The 16288-nt window shown below is 38.9% G+C and overlaps 1 protein-coding gene across 7 annotated transcripts in view; it reads right to left on the reverse strand.

Moving 5' to 3' along the window:
• The window catches only part of dicer1 (dicer 1, ribonuclease type III), a 134553-nt gene that overhangs the window by 87296 nt on the left and 30969 nt on the right, over window positions 1-16288 (reverse strand). For all 7 annotated transcript variants that reach the window (XM_041214255.1, XM_041214254.1, XM_041214258.1 and 4 more), the window contains 2 exons: window positions 5668-5728; window positions 2130-2228 (listed from right to left, as the gene is read on the reverse strand). The gene's annotated coding sequence lies outside the window, so the exon portion shown is untranslated. The remainder of the gene's footprint in view (window positions 1-2129; window positions 2229-5667; window positions 5729-16288) is intronic.

Here is a 16288-nt window from a genome sequence, read left to right on the forward strand (position 1 = left end):
GTATGGTTATTTATATAAGGAAATAAACCTCTCACTAAGGTCAAACATGCTAGAAATTACAGATACTAATGGATCAGTCTGACACTGTGCTATTTTAATTAAAGCATTAATTTGTTCAGTTAAAATAATAACTCCATTACAATAAGAAAGAAATGTCACAAACACATTAAGCATTTTTGGTGCTATTATAAACAACAGTAAATTACTGCTTTCAAGTTTTTAAAAACAATATTTAAAAAGCACAGCAGTGTGATCAGTATCTAAAAAGAAAAGAAACAGCAAGCTGCTCTTTGGGTGTGATCCTTCATTAGAACTTGGTTTCAAAGTTTGGTTTACATGATGCAACTGACTTTATCCTTACTGAGTTTACTTGAGAGGAAAAACAATGTTAATGTCAATATTTCTTTAATCAAATAGTTCTCCCACCTGCCTCCAGATTCACATGGAGTCTGAGATGGATACAAATGGAGATCCAGGTTTGGAATGAATTTAGAATGCACTGCCAGTTAGATTATTGTGTGGGCTGTAAAATTATTTCACTGAAGGCTTCCATTCATTATAAAAACGTTGCTAAAGCTTAAATACTAGGATCTATTTTGACCAAATTATTCTAATCTTGTATAGATAACTAGAGAGAGGATTATTGAAATAATGTGAGGAATGCAAAAAGAAAAACACAAATGCATTTCATCAGGCACGGAGCCGGTCATCTCTCAAATCCATGTTCACCTTACCCAGAATTCCTTGTCTGAACCCCCTCCAATCAGTTTCCCACCCCGACTACAGTAACGAAAGGGCAATCAGGCACAAATGGAAGCCGAGGTGACAGACCAAGGTAAACGTTGTCCTTCTCAACCTGCCTGCAGCCTTTGGCATGGTTGACTACAATGTCCTCCTCCAACACCTCTCCACCATCATCCAACTAGGTGGCACCATATTCTCCTGGTTCCATTCTTATCTACCCAACCATAGCCAGAGAATTCCTAACATGGCTTCTCTTCCCATTCCCACAGCTATCTCTGCTTGACCCGCAAGGATATACTATCCTTGGGCCCCCTCCTAATTCGCATCTACACAATTCTCCTCAACGATATCATTCAAATACACATCAGTTTCCACATATACAGATCAGACGTGATCTAACTAAATAGCAGAACAGGTTTGAGGGGCTGTATGGCCTACTTGTTCATGAGTTCCTAAGCAGCCTTTTATTTTTGCAGATGCCAAGTACATTTCCAAAGCATGCAGGATTACCATGTTGTTTATTTAATACAGACCCTTTTTTGGTTAAGGGCCCAGGCCACCAGGCGATTAGAAATTGGGCAGTAACAGCAAATTCCTGATTATAACTGATAGAGGGCATGCTTACAGGACAGCTAAAGGCAATAGGTTATCTAAAGTAGACCCAAGATTTGTAACAGCAAATCATCAGTATCAGCATCAGTAAATTAATCTAAATATCTATTACTCTGGATAAAATGTTCTTCCTGATCGTCATTTCTATTTATGCCAGCTGGTCACAACTTCCCCAATTTACTTTGAAATTGCAATCAGAGTTTTCTTCTTCTGAACGGTAAAAAGGAGCATCACCAGCTACTTCCTTTCAGTCTCAGTGCCCTTTCCCATGCCATGAACATTTTTTGTAGTATGGTAAAGAAACTGGACATCATGCTCCAAATGTGATATGTCTGGCATTATGAAAATGCTTAGCCTCATTTTTGTCGACTTGCACTGTGCAAGTTTTACTACATAATCACCACTCAATCAACTGTTTTAATTGTTCTACCACATTGTCCAGACATTGAAAATGACCCTCTACAAAATTCCCATGAGCCTTTCGAAAGGAGTTTTTAAACTGGAAACTTGATTAGTTTAGATTTCAGAACATTGTGGCCTCTGTACTTATAATTATAAATCTAGACCCCCTTATCACAAAAGCAGTGTCTCATTTCAGTCGTTTTTGCAGATCAACAATTCATCTGTCAAACTGAAAAAATTCAGAAATGCAGAGACCTGGCAGAGATGCCATTCTTTCACGCTCTGAACTAAGTGCCAGTTTAAGTTCACCCTAATTATCTGTGTTCCAATTCTGCTCCTTTAAAACATTTCATGTTTTACCACTTACTTACAGTTTCACAGACGTCTACATTTGTCCTGTTTGTATTAAACGTGAGCATCGTGAGATCTGTACCCTTGGCATAATCACATCATTGTTCAACCTTCAATTCCTGGTTTTGATGGGAAAGAGAAAAGGTAAAGAGGTAGTGAAGGGAAAATAAAATTATTTAACTATAAATACGATATGCCACTACATGCCACAAAATTATAAATAAAGTAAACCAAACAATTTTCAATTTTTCAAATATTTTTTAGTCACCTATTCTAATTTTTAAAATATATACTGGTCATAAGACCGGGAAAGTTTCTTCCTGCACACCAAGATGACAAATTCCTTTTTAAAATTTCACATCTATCATATATTCTCCGAGAAGTGATGTGCACAGAAATGCGAGAATGCAACAAAAGCAAAAATGTACTGGAAAGGCTAGCAATGCTTAGAATGGGTAAGTCACTTGGTCCAAATGGTTCACAAGCCAAGTTGCTAAAGGAAGTGGGAGCAGAGACAGCGAAATCCATAACCTTCCAATCTTCCCTTGATAAGAATAATGAGGCGTCAGGGGACCTGAGTGGCAAATATGACACTCATTCAAGAAAGTGCATAAGGACGTTCCTAACAACTACAGATCAGTTTAACATCAGTGGTGGGTAAGGTTTTAGAAACAATAACCAGGGAAAAATTCAACAGGCAATTGGGGGAGGTTTGAGTTAATAAAGGAGAGCCAGCACAAATGGGTAAAAAGGCAGGTAGTGCTTGACTAATCTAATTGAAATTTTTGATGAAATAACAGAAAGGTTGACAAATGCAGTGGATGTTGTCTATATGCATTTTAAGAAAACACGACAAAATACCACAAAAAGCTGGTCAACAAAATTGAGGCTCATGGAATAGGAGGATCACTGTCAGCTTGGATAAAAAAAATTGGCTGAAGAATAGTTGTGGCAAATGGTCGTTTTTCAGACTGGAAACAGTGGTGCTTCTGAAGGGTCAGTGCAAGGGCCACTGTTTTTCCAATATATATATATAAATGACTTGAATATTGGAATGCAAAGTTCAATTTCAAAGTTGGCAGACGATACCAAACTTGGAGGTGTGACAAACAGTGAGGATGATAACCAATTGACAGATGGAATTTAATAGAGAATTTGAGGTGATGCATTTTGGCAGAAAGAATTGACTAAATGATAGTTCTAAGAAATGTACAGGGACAGAGGGACCTGAGGGTTCATGTACATAGATCTTTGGAGATGACAGGACATATTGTGAGAGTAACTAGCAAAACGTATGGGATCATGGGCTTCATAAACTGAGGTATTGAGCTCAAAAGCAGGTAAGCAATGCAAAACCATTAGAAAAGCTCTGCTTAGCCCACAACTAGAGTATATAATTCAGCTCTAGTCACCACACCTTAGGGTGGCTGTGAGGGTCCTCGAGAGGGTGCAGAGGAGTTTTACCAGAATGGTTCCAGGGATGGGAGATTTTAGCTACAAGGTTAGGTTGAAGAAGCTGGGTTTGCTCTCCTTGGAGAAAAGAAGACTGAGGGGAAATTTGACAGAGGTGTACAAGATTATGGCAGGTTTAGATAAGGTAGATAGAGAAAAGCTGTTCCATTAGCTAGGATTAAATTATATTATACAAAGACACAGGTTAAGGCTTTGGTGAGAGATGCATGGGGTAATACAAAGAAGAATTTTTCATGCAGAAAGTGGTAATGACCTAACATTCTGCCTATGAGTTTGGTGGAAGTGGAGATGATGCCTGATCTTAAAAGGACATTGGATGGGTACTTGAGGAAAATAAATTTTCAGGATACAGCAGGGTAATAGGACTGACTGAATTGTTCTACAAAGTACTGGCATGGACTTGATGGGCTGAATGGCCTCTTTCTGTAACTACTCATTTTTGATATGATTCAAGCATGCAAGATTACCATTATCAGTTTATTTACCACAGACCGTTTTTTTTGTTAAGAGCCCAGGCTACCTGGCAACTAGAAATTGGGCAGTTCTGGATTGTTCTACAAAGTGCTGGCATAGACCCAATGGACCTCGTACTGAATGGCTCATTTTTGATATGATTAAAGGAAGCTTAACTAGCCTTTGTTGTTCGAAGACATTTGCAGTTATGTTGGCGTTAACTGGTCAATTTTATCTACTTTAATTTCATGACTCTGCCCTTTCTACAGATGCTTTCATATTCTCCAACTTCAAATGTTCATCCATTTGCTTTTATTGTTATAGTTTCTGCCTCAATAGGCACTGGTTATGAACCATTCCATGTTCTAATAATGGAGTGAAAACATTACGCCTAATTACCCCCTTTATTCTGCTCATGCTAAAACAGAGCCTATGACTCCAAGTTATCAGTTTGCCAACCGTAGAATTAACCTTTCACTTTTAACTTTCTCAAAACTGATTTGTAAAAAAGTCCAATTCTTCATGTCTTTCTTAGCTGCAATTACTCATTCATTCCAGTGTGTCTTTTCTGTACCTGCTCTACAGCCCTCCTGTCTTCTCTTCTGTCTAATAATCCTGAGATTTTAGAACAAGAGTAAGCCATTTGGCTCTTCAAGCTTGGTCCATTATTTGTTAAGATTATGGCTGACCTGATTTGGTCTCAACTCCACTTTCCTGTCTGCCCGCCGCCCCCACCCCCCATTACCCTCGACTCCCTTGTCTATCAAAAATCTAACTCGGCCTTGAATAAATTCAATGACCCAGCCGCCACTACTTTCCGAGGAAGAGAATTCCACAGGCCAATGAACCCGAGAGAAAAAAAATTCTCCTTCTCTCCTTCTTAAAAGGGAGATCTATTATTCTTCAACTGTGTACCCCCAGGTCTAGTGTCCCTCATAAGAGAAAGCATTCTATTTTGTCATTTTCATATTTTATAAAGTATGAATATGGCATAAAATGTTTATTTGATTTCATATGAAATTATATTAGTGATCTCCATAGCCACCTATTACCTCTAACCTAAGGATTAAGGATTAAGAAAAAAAACTATACCACAGCTGCAGAGGACATGAATCACAGCCGCAGTGGACATGAATCACAGCCACTTGTCTAATTTTCAGAATAGTAACTTACACAATAACTTTTGAATAGCTACAAAATTAAAACCGTTTCAAAATATTCAGTAAAAGCACCTCAGGGCAGTGTTACAGAAAGTAAACTGTTCAGTGTTAACACTACCACTAAGCCGAGTTAGTGTATCTGTACCACTATACAATGAGAGAACTTGCACTTGAGCCAAAATGTTTGTTTCATACTGTGCCACATGATCCTCTTCATAACTTTAGATAATCTATCACTACCACCAGTAAAATATCTGAGTGTCCTATACTTTTACCTTCACATTGAGCTCAATATATCCTATCTAGGCAAGACACAAATTTGGAAGTCCAAAATTGTAATTGTAATGTTGGGTGATTCATCATTCAAGGACAGAATGTTGAAAGATTTCAGACTAACCCATACTCCAAATGCAAATGCCAACACAGCAGTTGAGGCCTATAGTAGATATGTTGTCAGCAGCCATTGACATACCTCGAACATTGATGCTTTGCTGGTTTGAGTCCAAGGCAGAGTTTCTTTGAGCAGGAATAGCCTAAGGAAAGAAAAAAAACATTATTATATATTGCTTCCTCTGAAAGGCTGTCTTCCTGCAGTTTGAGTATTGATGATATTTCTGTGGAATACGTATAACATGCTCAGCAACCAAGTTAGCACGTTTGCTTGTTTGGGCAAGAGGCAGATTTGGATGATACAGTAATATAATAAAATGTCAGCTCAGTTTCATAGTAGCACTTTCACCTTACTCAGAAGGTCTAGGCTTCAAATCCAATACCAGGACTTGAGCACAAAACTTAGACAACTGCTGTGTTGGAGTGCTATAATGCCTTTCAGATGAGACACTAAACCGAGGCTCAATCTGACTCATGGCACAATTTGAAGAACAGCAGAGTTCTCCTGGAGTCTTGGCTAACATGTATTCCTAAACTAACACTGCCACAGTAGATTATGACGTTATCTCATTGTTTTTAGGCAAAAAATGGTCCCAATGGCTACACATTGAACAAAATTCATTGGCTGTAACGTGCTTTTGGAATTCCCAATGACATAAAAGCATACTTAAGTGCATGGGATCAGCATTATGAAAAACTAAACTTAAATAAATACCATCTGAATCTGAACTATAGAAAGTGTTATTGGAAAGTTTACTGCCCAATGCTGCATTAAGTACCTGTGGCCTCTAAAACACTATGGATTAACTTGCCATTGCAGTTACCTTTTAACCCACATGATGCTTTGATTGAAAAATGCTAACTCGGCTTTGTATGAACTACTGGATGTTAGGCCTCAAAGATCAGCGACAAAGGTTTTAACTCAGACTACTAACTGGTTCAGAAAAGTTCCCAGCCCTTAAACCAAGCAATATTGTAAGTTGCAAACTCACGTACTGTGACACAAATAAACACAGTAATAAAACTAAAACACCAGAACAGTTTTAACACTATTAGAGTGTACAATCGGCCTAAAATGCTAAATACCATCTCATACATATGTACCAGTTATGCTGTTTTCTTTCTATTCACATTTTCCTTACTCACTGTGCTTTCAGTTCAATCTTTTTCCAATACATTATCTCCTCAATATTTAATTTCAAAAGATCTCAAGGTTATTCTTCAGGGGAGGGGGAGGGTGGGGGGGTTGGGGGGGCGGGTGGAGAAACAGAAATTACCATTTGAATAGTTAATGATGGCTTCAAACTCAGCCAATGAAGATAAAGAATCGCTGAAGATTGAAACATCATAACCACGTTGACCTTTGATGCATTTTCTCACAAACAGTAAACTTATGCTGACCCCCGCCCCCCCCAAAAGGCATGACCACACAAGAAAATTCATCTTAATTGTGCTGGTGCCAAGGCTGTATTTGTAACTCTCTCCTCACCAAATAACTGTAGCAAAAAAAGCATTCAATGAAGTTTCAGCACTGATCATGCGACTATAGGGAACAAGAATTTGGTCAAATTATTATTTTCTTCCTCTTCCACCTTCCCCATGATAAAAATCTTTTTATAATAATTCCAACAGATCCATAAAGCCACACTGAAACCTAGTCAATCACAATACTTGAGAATTATATTTTGCTTTATGTATATCAAAGGGTGTATCAGAATAGTAGACCACTCAGCCCCTCAAGCCTGTTGAATAAAAGAGCAGGGAAATGAGCTGACATCAGTTCGGGTTTTGAACTAGAACAGGAATGACTGACAAAACACTAACTCTTGAGCTAAAATTTTTACACTTAAAATATAGTATAAATCTGGAAGCTTTCTTCTCATCTGTTTTAACCACAGGTTGAGGGTGTTGGAGCTAACAATGGAACATTTGCAACTTCAAAACGTCCTCACGTTCAGGCCAGCAACTAGACACGAAGCTCCAACTACTCTGCACCAACTCATGTCAGCCTCACTCCACCCCACACCACAACAATACCTTGCATTTATATAGCACTTTTAATATAGTAAAACATCTCAAGGCGTTTCAGATGATTTATCAAATAATATTTGACACAACGCCACATATGATATCCAGGCAGTTGACCAAAAGCTTGGTCAAAGAGCTAGGTTTTTAAGAAGCTAGGTTATAGAGATGGAGATGTTAAGGGAGGGAATTTCGGAGCCTAGGGCCTAGATAGCTAAAAACAGGCTCCAATGGTCAGAAAACATTCCACTCCTCCAGTATGGCACTGTACAATAAACTATTCAGTGACCCAGTGACGTTGTCCATCTTGGTGTGAAAGTAGAGACAGTTTTGCATTATGGGCCCTGTCCCACAGGAGCTGGATTTGATGGTTCTTTTGATGCTGGTGTCAATAGTGTTTGCTCACTTAGTTTCTGAAACTTAGACCTCATGTAGCCAACAGTTGGGAAACACTAAGATAAAAGCAAAATACTGCGGATGCTGGAGATCTGAAACAAAAATAAATATTGCTGGAAAAACTCAGCAATTCTGACAGCATCGGTGGAGAGAAAGACAGAGTTAACATTGAGTCCAGATGACTCTTCTTCAGAATTAAGGAGAAGTAGAAATGTAGTGAAATATATACCGTTTAAGCGGGATGGGACAGGTGAAGCTGGACAGAAGGCCAATGATAGGTGGAGGCAAAGGAGAGATTGCAAAAGATGTCATAAACAAAATGTCGAAGGAGCACTGATACTGGTGATACTGGCTAAAGGAATGTTAATGGTGACATTAAGAGTAGAAAGCAAGATGAGCAAGTGACAGGTGGCCCTAGTGGGGGTGGGGTGGGGACAGTGTGGGAAAAAAAGATTGAAATATAAATTAAAAAGGGGTGAGGGTGGAGGACAGAGTTCATGATCTAAAGTTGTTGAACTCAATGTTAAGTCTGGAAGGCTGTAAAGTGCCTAATCGGAAGATGAGGGGCTGTTCCTCCAGTTTGTGTTGAGCTTCACTGGAACATTGAGGCAGGCCAAGGATGGACATGTGGGCATGAGATCAGGGTGGTGTGTTGAAATGGCAAGCGACAGGAAGGTCTGGGTCATGCTTGCGGACAGATCGAAGGTGTTCTGCAAAGCGGTCACCCAGTCTGTGTTTGGTCTCTCCAATGTAGAGGAGACCGTATTGGGTGCAGCGAATGCAGTAGACCAAATTGAGGGAAGTGCAAGTGAAATGCTGCTTCACTTGAAAGGAGTGTTTGGGCCCTTGGACGGTGAAGAGGGGGGAAGTAAAGGGGCAGGTGTTGCAACTTCTGCAACTGCAGTTGGGAAACACGCTTTTTTGCTCATTTTTTGAAATATTCCATTTACATTATGATACAAAGGAATGTGGGACTATCCGGGAAACTCCAGTTTAGGGAGTATTTTTTCACAGCATTATGCATATCTGTAATGTAATCTTCTGCATTTATTGCAGATTAAATTAGCTTTGTTACTCATACATCACCTGTATCAGAGACAGGATACATACATCTGGTTCTGAATTTACAAAGTTTTGCCAAGGCGTTTTCTCACAATCCCTAAGGATTATTCACAGAATGGATTAAAAAGAAATCTAACAAACATATTCAGAAAATCACCAAGGGATCCATCACATGCCACAGCTCTACTTTTGAGAGAAAGATGGGTGGGGGGGTGGGAAAAAACAAACTATTACAGTACTCAGTTGCTCAAAATATCTGCATTGTGTACGTTTGAATGCTACACTTGGAGGTCAGAGTGAAACAATTGGATAGGTACCAGGGGTACAATTTTTGTTCCAGGTACTTTATCTTTCCCCAGATAGGCAGAAGAGCACTGCCCCATCCAAAGTCACAGCATTTTACTGATGGTAGTTTAAATGTAGAAGTACCATGGCTTTCTTAGCAGAGTGTCAATTAAAAATTAAGATTAAAAAAACACCAAAAACAAAAACGCCGAGCACTGTAGGTGTCCGTATAAAAGATAACTTCTAACCAGGCGCCCAAAGACTGTGTCTATCAAGTTCAAGTAGAGAAAACAGCAAGCGTAACCCGCATTAGCATGTTAATAGCGCACAGCACCTACTGGAACAAAGCATTTCTCCTGCAAACGGCCATCTCTCACATTCTGAAGGCCAAAGGCAGCTGCAGCTTCCCGTGTGGAAGCCAAACAATGGAGCACAGTGAATGGTTACTGCAGCAATGAACGTGACCTTTGCAGTTTTGTCGTAGATTCCGGCACCGGCAGTCACGCAGCTAAGGGCAAAGAATTTATCCGAGAAGGGAATTTTTTTAAAAATCCACGGAATTAGGAGCAGGCTACTCACCACAGACAAAGTAGAAGTACTGAATATGCTTCACCCTAGGAGCTTTGGAATTCAAGATAAAAATTATGCGGACATCACAATTCGCGCGAGTCTGCCCTAGCTACCTCTACCACTTTACCGTCTCCCTCGCTTTAAAACACAGGTAGTCAACATCCCAGACTAAAATTTTAAATGCAAACTTGCGTAAAACATGAGCACAAACTTGCGGCAGGATGACAACAGAAAAAAAATCTAAAACTAGAAAGGGGGATGGGAGGGAATAAAAGCCACACAAGACAGCTGCTCCCTCTACAGAAACAAATATGGCGGCAGACTGACCCCCAGTGACTTTGACATTCAGTGTTCGACCAATTCCCAGCTTACAATTCAAAGCACACTCTTCTCAGCAATGAGCCACTAATTAGCTGCTAGCTTCTGCTATTGTGAGCAACAATAACTCCTTTGAAATCTTTGGACAGTAATGCAGGATCATGCAGAACATTCACACAAACACACACTCATACTCCTTAAGAGTAGCTGCATCAACGCCAACAACATTCACAATGTATGAAGCACATCAACATCCTGCTGCTTAATTAAGCAGCATGAAGCTAATCGCTTGTATGCAAAAATTTTCGAGAATTAATTGCATCAGGTTTAAATAGTACAAGAGTGAAAGTCTGCAGAGACACATTTATTCACCTATTCCAGCTTTTCAGGAAATACCAATGGCGTCCAATCTCAGCTACAGTTGTAATAGATGGCATTGCTTGAAGCATGTGTGCACAACCTCTGCAACCTTGGGGTGAACTACATCCTCCTTGGAATACAGAGGGCTGAACAAACGGTGTATTTAGTTATCAAACAATAACCCTTTTTGATACAGTATTTACATTAACATACTGTATTGTGCTAAACACAACCTCTCATCAGACAGATGTATGCCTTTAGTAAGCTGCATTTTTAACATAGCACCCCTAGTGTAAAATCAACTATAATGACACCAGAATACATCAATTCTTTTCTCATATTAGTCAGATGTTTTGTCAACAGATCAACGTCTTTGGCTTAAACATTCAGGATTTTTTATTCAATTGTTACATTAGGAATTTGAATCTGGACCATTCTTTTCCTTCCTCTAATTAGGTTCCTTTTGTTATATTTAAATGTTAAAAGTCACAAGCTAAACACAGAATGTAGAGATCTTTTGTAAGATCTTAACTGGGGAAAAGAATGCACATTGTCACAATAGAACATTGTACCTGTTTTCTTCACAAATTGAGCACTTGCTCTCAAAAAGGAACAATACTGGTGCCATCCCAGACAGCACACCCTCAAGCTTCTTTACTGTAAGTTTCAGAGCAGGATGCCCAGGTGGACAACACTGATGGGGAGAGGACAGAGTAGGGGGAAAGCAAGAGAGAAAACTAAAGATGACCCAGGGAGGGCTGATAAAAATAATTCCTCATTAAGTCACTAATCCTGAAACTCCCTCCCTAACAGCACTGTGGGTGTACTAATACCGCTTGGACTGCAGCGGTTCAAGGCAATGGCTCACCACCACCTTCAAGGGCAAATAGGGATGGGAAATAAATATTGACCTAGCCAGCAATGCACATATCCCCCGAAAGAATGAATAAAAACACAACTTTATCTTTTAGAAAAGAATACACTCTTGAATGTCTTAATGAACAACTTGTTGGTACACCTATAATAGCACAAATACAAAAAAAAAGTTGATTCTAGTTAGAGCAGACTACAGCTAGCCTGTGCATGTCTTTCCTCACCCTCATGTGCATCTCAGATTCTGCTTCTTGGCTATTCAATCATTCTTACATAAAATAATAGTGACCCAGCAAGGTGTAACGAGACCTGGTGTGCAAATCCACGATTCCTTGCACAGACTTCCCATGGAGGAGACATGGAGCGCAAGCCAGAAACACTGTCCTGAAAAAGGATGGAAAATCTGACAGCAAGTTAACTTCGGCCAGAAGAGCCACCTCCCTGCAGCTACACAGCAGAGTTAATGACATCTTGAGGCAAATCTCCTTTCAGCCCTTTCAGACTCAAAGAAGGAAAAACAAAATAAAATTAGAATCTGTATCAATAGGCCAAGATCCAGTTGCTCCTATTAAGCATTTGATAGCGTGTATAACACCACCAGTAGAAGAAAAAAGGTTTAATGCACCACTGTTCCATTATTATGTTTTAGCTTGAGAATAAAGTACTCTTCATCATTGTGAACTGAATGAATAACAAAGCCTTTGTCACTTGTCCAATAAAACAACTAAAAAACCACTTTTCTAAAATTTCAAAATGAGTTGTGCATGTCCTGGTAATTACTATCAAAAAAAGAATTAGCTCCATTGTACCAATCATATAATTTCTGCACTCAGGTCCCATTCACCAGTTTAACTAACCTTTCTCCACAAGACATCACCTGTAGTGCATGCTGCACAACAGCTAGACTCATTTTTAAATCATGTTAAATGATGAAGAACCAGCAAGAAGCTAAGCATTTAGCTCAATACAAAAACAACCAATAATAAATGCCAAAAGGATCATCACTTGGTCCCCAAACATAAAAGAAAGGGAATCAGAAGTGAATGGCATAATGGTGCCAAATAACACCAGGAGTTAAGTTGAGGACAAAAAAATACACTGCCACTTAAACTCTGTCCTCCGATCCCAGCAATGCAACACTTTTCCCATTTAATGATACTGTTCTGCCTCTGCAAGCCTTCCAACATTTGGAGCAAAAACTAAACAACAAACCATACACACACCAATCATTGCACAAGTGTGAACCACACGAGTGCACATAAGTTAACTTTCATTCCACAACCAAATTATAGGCGATGGGGGCAACAGTAAATATTGGCACTGGTGAGGGATAAATATTTGAGCTGTCAGCTTGTCTTACTAATGATGAAATGCCCCATAAAGTGATTTCACACAAAGGTGTACTAAAAAGCTGAATGTGGGGATCTACTGTTATAAATGGTTTACACCACAACTTAAGTTATTTAATACTTTCATTCTCAGAAGCAGCTCATTGTTTTTGTACTCTATATCATCCAAACAGCTGTTAAGTTTCCGTCTAGCAACTCACTCATAAATTATCCTATTTTTTGTACACAATTTCTCCATCGAGTCTTTTCATGTCATATAGCATCCTTCGACCAGGTGACTATTGCTATGAGGTGCGTGAGGGTGCCCAAGTTTTTTTTTAAATGCCGAAGTCAGAAAGAATTGCAAGTAGTGAGGGCAGCACTTGGTGGGGGCTCTTAAGCATCATCTTTACCTGTGTTTTATGAGCTAGTAATGAAAGAGCAAGTCGTTGGATATATTACTGTTTTCACAGTTCCAAAGTATGCTGTCACAGAATGATCCACTACAGCTGCTATTACAAGTGTCAATTCCTACCTGATTTATTATGGCCTGTGTCCAAGAACACCTAGTTAAAAAACAGGGCCCAGGGATCGGTTAAGAAAGTTCAGGCATGGTGACGTACTCTATTTTGGGCGCACAAAAATCCAGAAGTTTCTCACATTTAGCTTTTATTGGTACATGATGTTGGAAAAGATGATTAGCTCTGGAAAACAGGGCTTTGTCATTGTGCCTGTACTCCAGGATTATCCTGGGAGGCTGTAGCACTTCTTGCCAAAATAGTTCATTTTCATGTGCAATGCTCAATAGAGTAGGCAGGCTATCTGAAGATAAGAGGTATTACAAGCAAGTCTACTCCTGTCCTCATGCAACAGTCAGTGGCTCAAAATTGAAAGCAAGAGCACTCAGCCATTTTTTCCTGCTTCAGAGATAGTGAGGTTAAATGTGGCACAATCTGCCATTTTTCCAAATCGCTGAACTCTGCACAGAGCACAAGTCAGACTTAGGACATTCCAACTCTGCATGGTTCTGTCCCACGTGCAGTGCATTTGATATGAAAAAAAGAAACAGCATTAGCTTCAAATAGTACCATCAGACGGAACAATTATTCACCTCGATGTGAATTGGCCACTTACTACTTTTTGTGCTTATGTAAAACCAATGCAAAAAAGTAAAAAGGAGTAATGATGACAGCAAATGCCATTCTTGGTTTAACATAAAAGAACAGTTACACAAGATTAATTTAACAAGCTTACAGTGCAGAATACTAATTCTCAACTGAAGCTTGACTTGACTGCTCCATTATAAATAAATGTTTATAAAAACTGTACATCTTATTCCTGTCAAACACAAACATTCACAGGCTCAGAGCTGCCAGAAAAAAGTTATTTTTGCAAGCACAGAGCCAAGAAACTCACTCCGCTAATAAGTTGTTTTTGTATTTGTTAACCTCTTACTAGCAGCTAAGGAAACATTCAACATCTGCATAAGTTATGTTGAAGCAGCTAAGCAAGTTTGAACTCTAAGAATCCTATGACACTATCACTGCCAGTTTGAATGAAAGACACATTCAGTACAGCCTTTTAAAAAAAATGCTGCTGTTTAAGATGTATCTAATTCTGATTGGGTAGCTAGAGAGAGAAACTATTTCCTTTCGTGGGGGAAGTCCTGAACAAAGAGTATAACCTTCAAGTTAAAGTTAGGCTGTTCAAGGGTGACGCTACTCCTTCATACAAAAGGGTTGAGTCTAAGTCAATTGAATATTTTAAAACTGAGATTCATAGATTCTTATTAGATAAAAGTATTGAGAGATATGGAGTCAAGAGCAAACAGAGTAAAAATATAGATATGGTAGGTATAGTGGTCATGCTCCTGGACTAATAATCTCCTGGAGGCAAGAATTCAAATCCCAGCATCGTAATTTGTAAATCTGAATTTAGTTAATTTTTTTAAAATCTGGAATTAAAAAGCTAGCACCTGTATCAATAATGGTGACCATGAAGCTATCAAATTGTTGCAAAAATCCAACTGATTCATTAATCTGAATGTTCTGAAGAAGTCACTGAACTCAAAGCATTAACTGTTTCTCTCTCCACAGATGCTGCCAGACTTGCTGAGCTTTTCCAGCATTTTGTTTTTATTTCATGATTCATTAATGTTCTCTAGGTAATGAAGCTTCTGTCCTTACTCATTCTGGCCTATACGCGGCTCCCAATCCATACCAACATGGTTGATTATCTGCCCTCTAGCTCACTGGAACAGTTTAATTCAGGTGTATCACAAGATGGGCTGCAGTGTTTCAAGGGCAATAAATGCCAGCCTCACGCAGAACAGGTGAATGAAAAGAGAAATGCATATCAGCTACGATTTAATTGAATGGGACAGCATGCTCAAGGCGCTGAATATTCCTATTGAGAGCCAGTGAGCATGGGAGCTTCGGATGAATGGGACTTTTTGCAAGTTACCATAGTGACAGCAGGGATAAGCTTAAGTTTATGAAATGTGGAGACTCGTCTCAAGTTCAATTCTTTCTCCACAAGTTTCCCAAAACTTAGTCTATCACATATCATATCTGACTCAACTCAACTGAAAGTATATCACCAAGGAAGGAAAATCAAACAAATCTCCAGTATACTCATCATAGGTCTCCTTTAGTATTACATTTCCATAGTCCTGTAAGCAACAGTCTCACTCATAACCAGGTATTCATCTAACTCTTTTCCAAAACAGCCAAAGACCATGAGAAGATGTAACTAAAGATATTACTTACCCATTGCTAATGAAAATGCAATTTTAATATTTTAAAGGCAGATAAATTTTATACCTTCACAGCTCTCAGAAATACCCACAGAGCAATAGCAGAAGGATAAATATATCGCATTTACAGTCACTTACTTTGCCAATTGTTTCTTCACCCATTCGTTCCTTAAAAGAGGCAATGGCCTCTGCTGACATCCTTATGACAAAATATTTCACAAATTCTTAACAATTCCAAAGGGATTTCTGCTAACCTCTAACTCAGAAAAAATATGACCTGCCATCAAGAACTAAAATTTACATGGTCATAGTTTCCCAAATAGTAAACATAGAAACTTAATAATGGGCCAGTACATTAATAATGTACAGTAAAACCAATTTCCAAAGGCTAAGAATGTATTGTAATTGTGTTTAACTTATCAGCAATAATTTTAAGCAATGTTGATTTGCTACTTGTGTTGTCACTTTCACTTTCCTGGTTGCACCATCCTACATAAGATATATATAAATTTTCTATTGCTGGTTATTTGGTAAAGGAGCTGCAATACATCAGGGAAACCAGGTCAATGAATTTACAACCACTATAACCTTGTCACTGAGTTTATTTAAGAAAATATATAGGTACTTGCACACTCAGGGAAAACTCACTAACACCAATGCACTTGATATGCTTAAATCAACTGCAACTACTCCCATTCTCACTGCCAATTTTTCACCCTAGTAATATAGGG

Source organism: Carcharodon carcharias, chromosome 20 (assembly GCF_017639515.1).
Source record: "Carcharodon carcharias isolate sCarCar2 chromosome 20, sCarCar2.pri, whole genome shotgun sequence".
Lineage (NCBI taxonomy): Eukaryota > Metazoa > Chordata > Chondrichthyes > Lamniformes > Lamnidae > Carcharodon > Carcharodon carcharias.